Source organism: Myotis nattereri (genome assembly GCF_964212035.1).
Source record: "Myotis nattereri genome assembly, chromosome: 7".
Taxonomy (NCBI): domain Eukaryota; kingdom Metazoa; phylum Chordata; class Mammalia; order Chiroptera; family Vespertilionidae; genus Myotis; species Myotis nattereri.
The window spans coordinates 57429522-57437638 of NC_138082.1; positions in this window are offsets into that span (position 1 = coordinate 57429522).

Genomic DNA, 8117 nt, shown 5'->3' on the forward strand with positions numbered 1-8117 from the left:
GAATTCTGTGCTGTTGTCTGCACATGTCAGAGTACTTCTGTAGGGTAAATTCTTAAAAGTAAAATTCCTGACATGCATGTTTTAAATTTCAATACTGTTCAATTACCCTACTAATAAAGTTTTATTGATTTATAGTTCTACAAAGTGCTAACATCCCATGTACTTGTAACTTCATCAACACTGGAAATCACCAATTTTTATTTTTTGTTTGTTTGGTGGACAAAAATGAGTGTCTAACTGTTGGTTCAAATTTCACTTTCCTGATTACTAATAAGTTCAAACATTTAATAAATGTATTAATGATTTCTATTTCTTCTTTAAAATACATTTTCATAGCTTTTGCTCATTTAAAAATACTTTTCTACAAAATATATTTAAGAACTATTTATATATTATGGTCTTTAATCAATTGTGTATTACAAATAATTTCTTGCTATCTGTCACTTAGCTTTAACCTATGATGTACATATAGCTTCTATTGACCAGAAGTTTTTAATCTTTATGTTGCTAATCATCTCTGGATATTTTTGTATTTTTAGGAAGACCATTTCCAACTTAATCTTACTAAAATATTATATAGTTTCTGTTATTATTTTATGTATTTAAAATTATGTTGGCATTTAACTCTTTTTTTTAATATTTTTTATTGATTAAGATATTACATAGGTGTACCCTCTCCCCCCGCCCCCCCCCGCTCATCCCCTCGCCCCCCCGTTGTCCGTGTCCATTGGTTAGGCCTATATGCTTGCATATAAGTCCTTTGGTTGATCTTTCCCCCTTGCCCCCACCCTCCCCTACCTTCCCTCCAAGGCCCGACAGTCCAATCAATGCCTCTCCGTCTCTGGATCAGTCCTTGTTCATCAGTTTATGTTGTTCATTATATTCCACAAATAAGTGAGATCCGGTGGTATTTATCCGCTCTCCAGTTCCATCCATGCTGTGGCAAATGGTAAGAGTTCCTTTTTCTTCTTCCTCTTCTTAAAGAATACCTTTCAGCATTTCATATAATGCTGGTTTGGTGGTGATGAACTCCTTTAGCTTTTTCTTATCCGTGAAGCTCTTTATCCGACCTTCCATTCTGAATGATAGCTTTGCTGGATAAAGTAATCTTGGTTGCAGGTTCTTGTTATTCATCTCTTTGAATATTTCTTGCCACTCCCTTCTGGCCTGCATGGTTTCTGTTGAGAAATCAGCTGACAGTCGAATGGGTACTCCCTTGTAGGTAACTGACTGTCTTTCTCTTGCTGCTTTTAAGATTCTCTCTTTATCTTTTGCTCTTGGCATTTTAATTATGATGTGTCTTGGTGTGGTCCTCTTTGGATTCCTTTTGTTTGGGGTTCTCTGCGCTTCCTGGACTTGTAAGTCCATTTCTTTCACCAGGTGGGGGAAGTTTTCTGTCATTATTTCTTCAAAAAGGTTTTCAATATCTTGCCCTCTCTCTCCTTCTGGTACCCCTATAATTCTGATGTTGGTACGCTTGAAGCTGTCCCAGAGGTTCCTTACACTATCTTCATATTTTTTTAATCTCTTTTCTTTTTTCTTTTTTGGTTGGGTATTTTTGTTTCTTTGTATTTCAAATCTTTGACTTGATTCTTGGGATCCTCTTGTCTGCTGTTGGATCTCTGTAAATTATTCTTTATTTCAGTCAGTGTATGCTTAATTTCTAGTTGGTCCTTTTTCATGTCCCCCATGGTCTCACTATACTCCTTGAGGGATTCATTAAATTTATCAGCGGTTTCCATAAAATTCTTGAAAAACCTTATAAACGTGGCCTTGAACTCTATATCCAGTCGTTTGCTTTCCTCTGTTTCTGCCATTTGTGACCTGTTTCTTTTTCTCCGCATTTTGGCTGCTTCCCTGTGTTGATAGAGTGGCCCTGCGCACCAGGTGTCCTGTAGGGCCCAGTGGCTCAGCCTCCCCAGTTACCTGGGGTGGACACTCTTGGTGCACTCTTGGTGCCTTGGTTGTTGTAGGATCACTGGGAGGAATGGACCTCCAGGCCAATTGGCTGTGGGAAGCAGCTGTGTCTGAAGTGGGAGAATGGTCCCCCTCTGACCACTGGGTACAGTGGCTCCTGGATCTAAGGAGGTGCTAATTCAGCCCCTGCCTGAGGCCACACAGCCGGAGCCACAATGAGGCTCAGCTGTGAAGCAATGCAAGCCGCTGCGGGGCCTTGGGCCTTCTCTTGGAAGTTCCGGGTCTCCCTGGCTGGGCTGTGGTTAGGTACATTCACATGCAAAAGCCTCTGCCGCAGCCTGGGTGGGGTGGGGTCTCAGGGAGTCAAAGGGCGGAGAAAACAGCTATGGTGATTCTCCATGCCCGGAGTCGCGCGTCTCAGTGTCCCGGTAACGGCTGCAAGCACCTCTGAGGGAAATCCGCCCTCAAGTTCACCCGCTGCCGCCTGACAGAGCAGCCTCTCCCCGTATGAGACCTGGGTCCCCAGAGACTTCCCAGATCCGGAGTTCAGAGCAGTCGGGAGCTTGTGATTCAAAAAGACAGCTGCGTCCTCAGGTGCCATCCCCTTTCCGAGCGCGCGAGCCGCCGCCGTACCTCTGCAGTCCACCTCCGCAGCTTCTCTGGCTCTCAGCGTGCTTTTCTTTCCTTCTAGTTGTAGAAATTACACTCAGCCAGCCTTCTGGTTGTTCTGGATGATGTTTGCTCTGACCTTTGCAGTATTTTTCAATTGTTGTGTGAGGCAAAAATTTCCTGGTGTTTATCTATGCCGTCATCTTAGTTTCTCCTGGCATTTAACTCTTTAAGCCATATTGATTTGATTATTATAATAAATGACTATGACTTAATTTTTTCCAAGTAGGTGCTAACACTATTTATCAAAAGGTCAATTCTTTTCCTAATGAGCTAAAATAACTTGGTGATATAGTAAATTTCTGAATAAGTATATGTATATATATCTACACTAATAAAAGAGAAAAATGGTAATTGGCATACGGCGATACCTTTTTCATTGGCTAATCAGGGCTATATGCAAATTAACTGCCAACTAAGATTGGCAGTTAACTGCCAACTAAGATTGGCAGTTAACTGCCAAGAAGATGGCGGCTAATTTGCATATGTAGGCACAATGCAGGGAGGTGAAAGGGAAAGCAGGAAGAAGCCCCCTGCCACTGACAGTGATCTGAAACCCAGGGGGGAGCTAAGAGCTGGGGGGCAGGGCAAAGGCGGCCCTGGGACCGCCTTTGCCCTGCCCCCCAGCCATGATCGGAGAATCAGGCACCTTTGCCGCCCTGGCCAGTGATAGCAGGAAGTAGGGGTGGAGCCAGCGATGGGAGCTGGGCACGGTCGAAGCTGGCAGTCCCAGGAGCTAGGGGTCCCTTGCCTGGGCCTAAAGCGAAGCCCACAATCGCGGCGCCCCCCGTTGCCACTGCGGGTCCCCACTGCCCGGGCCGGACGCCTAGGCCAGAGGCGTTAGGCCTGGGCAGGGGCGGAGCCTGCAACCGCGGGGAGCTGGAGGTCCCCTGCCCAGGCCTGACACCTCTGCCGGAGGCCTCAGGCCTGGTCAAGGGGCCGATCCAGTGACTGGTGACTGGAGGGTGATGAGGGTCAACTCCTCTGGCTGAGGCATCAGGCCTGGGTGGGGGGCGGAGCCGGGGATTGGGGGGATATGATGGTCCCCTTGCCCAGGCCTGAAGCCTGGGTCAGAGGCGTCAGGCTTGGGCGGGGGGTGGAGCAAGCGATCAGAGGGAGATGGGGGTCCCCTGCCCAGGCATGATTCCTGGGCCAGAGGCCTCAGGCCTGGGCGGGGGCCAGAGCCAGTGATCGGGGGGAGATGGGGGTCCCCTGTCCAAGCCTGACACCTCTGGCAGAGGTGTCAGGCCTGGGCAAGGGGCCGATCAGGCGATCGGAGGGTGATGGGGGTCAACGCCTGAGGGCTCCCAGTATGTGAGAGGGGGCAGGCTGGGCTGAGGGACACTCTCCCCCCCACCCCCACCCAGTGCACGAATTTCGTGCACCAGGCCCCTAGTATATATATATGTTTTGTGTTTCTTTATTCATTTGACAATTTCCATTTATCAATACTATTTTTCTAACTTTTTCTTTAATCCTCATCTGAGGATATGTCTTTATTGATTTTAGAGAGAGAGGAAGGGAGAAAGAGAGAGAGAAACATCCAAGTGAGAGAGAAACATCAGTTGGTTGCCTCCTGTATTCGCTCCAACCAGGGATAGAACCCTCAACCTTGGAATGTGCCTTGACTGGGAATCGAACAACACTCCAACCAAGTCACCCAGCTGGGGCTATTTGTCAATATCCTTTTACTGACTTATTCTACTTGATAATACAGTTCTAACTTTTGTAATATCTTTTGATGCCCAAGTAGGGTAGTTTTCTCAATGTCCATCCTCACCTCCATCCCCTACCATTATTATTTTCAAAAATTCTTCTTGGCTAGTCTTATGCACTTTCTTTTTCACATAAGTGTAAGAATATATATCAAATTTTATTAACCAACAAGCAAATAAACAAAACCGGCAGATATTTTGATTCACAGTACATTGAATATTTTAGAAAATTGGGGATAATAGACATCTTTTACAAGAAGGACTCTTCTCATGTGGGAAAGGATGTTTCTTTCCCATAGTCTGGACATCCCATAGAATGTTCTTCAAAAAAATCTTAAAAAAGGTAGTTAGGGCCCTGTCCGGGTAGCTCAAGTTGGTCAGAGTGTCGTCCCAATAAGCCCAAGTTACAGTTTTGATCCCTGATCAGGGCACATACAAAAATCAACTAATGAATACATAGGTAAGTGGAACAATTAGTGTTTTGCTCTCCCTCTCTCTCTCCTTACCTCTCTCTCTCTCTCTCAAATCAATATAAAAAAAGGGTTTAAAAATGCTTGCTAGGTTTATTCCTGTTTTATGACTTTTTGGTTATTTTGACAGTATTCCTTTCCTCTATTATTATAACTCCTTCCTTATCATCATTGTTGCTGTTTGAGAAATTTATTTATTTTTATATGGGTCTTTTGAATTCTACACTTAGAAAAACTGTCTTACTAAGTCTGTTCTTCAGGGGAGTGTCTTGGATATTCTAGTCATGCAACCATATTACCAACAAGCCTTACAGTTTTGTCTCTCTCCCTTTTCTTTCCCCCTTCCCCCCCCCAAATTCTATACCTCTTATCTATGATATAGAACAAAACAGTGACAGGTGGTTAGGGTTATTGTCATCACTGCCTTCTCATGACTATAATGGAGACACATTTCAAAATTCAGGACAATATTTGGTGGGTGTTTCTGTCAGATACCTTTTATTATGTTAAAAATATTTCCTTCAATTCTTAGCTTACTTGGGATTGTTCAAAGCAAAGAAAAACATTTTTAAAAAGTAAAATTTTTAAAAATACAGTTAATGATGATTCTATGTGATAAGTGCATGACATGAAAGTATCAAGACATTTAGTTTTACATCTAAAAGAAGGCTTGAAATTACCTAAGTGGATTCCTGAAAAGCCAATCTAGATAATCTATTTAAGGTCCCAGATAAAGTCAGTTCTTAAGCTCTTGGATGATATTGTAATCTACTCATAGGTCATGATTTGACTGCATTAAACTTTAATAGTTCAGAAAATTGTTTCCTTGTATATGTGTTAACAATATATAGATATGATTTATTGCTAGCTATTATTTATATTTGGTTTAAAGCTGTGTGTGTATGCTGTTTTAAATATGTATGTCACCTCCCCAACCGAAGGACTATGCATGCATATAAGCATAACCAATGGACTCAAGACACTGGGAGGGAGGTGAGGGCATGTGCTGAGGGGTAGAGGAGGCTGGGGGGAAGGTCAAATGGAATAAATAAATATATATATATATATATATATATATATATATATATATATATATGTCACAACTCTAAACTAGTACTTGGTTTGTATCTACCTTGGGATTTCTAATACAGGGACTTCACAACCTCTGCTTCCTTACTGTCCTTTCCTGTGCTAGCTACTTTTCAGAGCCAATCCTGATCATAGAGTTTAGTTTACCTTTCTCTGAAAGACTACTCCTCTATGGGAATTGCTCTGAGAGTCCCAGTAATCCATCCTGAGTGGGGAAGATGGAGACACCCTTCCACCAGCCAATTACTCAAATAAAGTGAGAAATAGGACAAACAGTCATCCCAGTCTGTGGGCTCTCTGGGATATATTGAGTCTACCTTATACAAATTCAAACATAAAATATTCAAATATTATCTCCATGACTTTACCCCATTTCCTACATCAGTCCAGGTAACTAAATAAAGGTTTTTCTGTGGAAATAAAGGCAAAAAGCCAAAATAAACAGAATAAGCAAACCACAAAACAAAACCTTGTAATATTTCAGTAAACTGAATAAAGTCTTCTTATGCAAATAAAGGCAAACAGCCAAACCAAAATGAACAAAAACTCAATAACTATCATAAAGTCAGAAGGACAGAGAGGCATCCTTATTTTTTGAGTAACCACTGACTCCCATGTCTACCCTAATGAACAGATGAGTCGGGCTAATGGTAATCCAGAAACTTCAGACACTGGCTCTGACTGCTTTGCAAGCATACCTTGGTGAATGACAGCTAAGATTTTCACATGCATTTTAGCCTTTAAACCAAGCATGTCAAACTCGAAGGCTAATGCGGGCCAAATAAAGGAGGCATGTGGCCCGCAGGCCAAGAGTTTGACATGCTTGCTTTAGCCAGCGGTTCTCAACCTGTGGGTAGCGACCCTTTCACAGGGGTCACCTAAGACCATCGAGAAACACATAGATAATTACATATTGTCTTTGTGATTAATCACTATGCATTAATTATGTTCAATTTGTAACAATGAAATTGGGGGTCACCACAACATGAGGAACTGTATTAAAGTGTCGCGGCATTAGGAAGGTTGAGACCCACTGCTAGACTATATGGTGGATGAGGCCATGAGGTGCATTTGGTAATGGATAGGGCAGCTCATAGAGCATTAAGAATCGTTTTTCTTTAAAGTTTTTCCTTTAAATTCTTATTACTGTACACAAAAACTCCATGGTAATTCTTTACTTTTACAAAGTGATATGTGTGGACTATTTTATCTATTCCTCACTAAAAATTTTTATTTTAGAATGTGGAAACTGAGGTTCAGAGAGTGTATTAGTTAGCTCACACTAATACCATCTGTAATAATAAAAGTGTAATGTGCTAATTAGACTGGACATCCTTCCGGACGACCTTCCAGATGAAGCCTGGGCTGCAAGGCAAGCCTGGGTCCCGGATGCCTGCCTGAGGCTGGAGGGAAGCTGGTGCTGGAAGGAAGGCCTACTCTTTCACGAATTTCGTGCATCGGGCCTCTAGTAATACCATAATGACAATTACCATATCCTGGGTGGTATTGACTTTGGCAATTAACTCTGCCAATGATAAAGCACTGCTAACTCTGAAGATTTTACTATTTTTACATTTCACAGGTTCTGCTTGAGCGGAATTCACCTTGACTTCCATTTTAGTTGAAAGACTTCCTAAATTCTACTGTTGACCCTCAAAATGATTTCAAAAATCGTAGTTGACTTTTTTAGACTATGTAAAACTTCTCTTTTTTTTAATTTTTGTTTTGATTCTTCCTTCTATTTCCATCCCTTGCTCCTCCTCTGAAACCAGTTCTCTCAAAACACACGTCCCCAGCCCCGGCCAGAAAAAGCGTGTGGTCTTGACTACTTCACCATGGTGCCCTTGGCCCACATGCACATGCAGGGGCCATCGGCAACATTCTTGCTCCACTTTGGTTGGCCTGTCACCTTACTGCCCTCTCCATTCCTCCCAAGGCCCACTTGCTGATGCTGCAGCAACGTCCACTCTAAAATATAGCCAATTCTGTGCTCTGCGTGTGCCGGTCTTCCTCTGCCCTTGTTCCTTGTAAAGATGATGGATAATGCTAGCCAGGGCAGCGTAGTTAAAGGACAACCAGGAGAATGCTGAATGGTTACAGTCCACGTGGCACATATAATGTCTTTCTGATGAACATTAATGGGTTACAGTGTACTTTGGGGAAAGTACATTACAAGGACTTTGCGAGAGAACATTATGACCGGACCTTGTAATTCTTGCTTATACTCACGGGAACTGAATGTTCGCACATCCTGGCT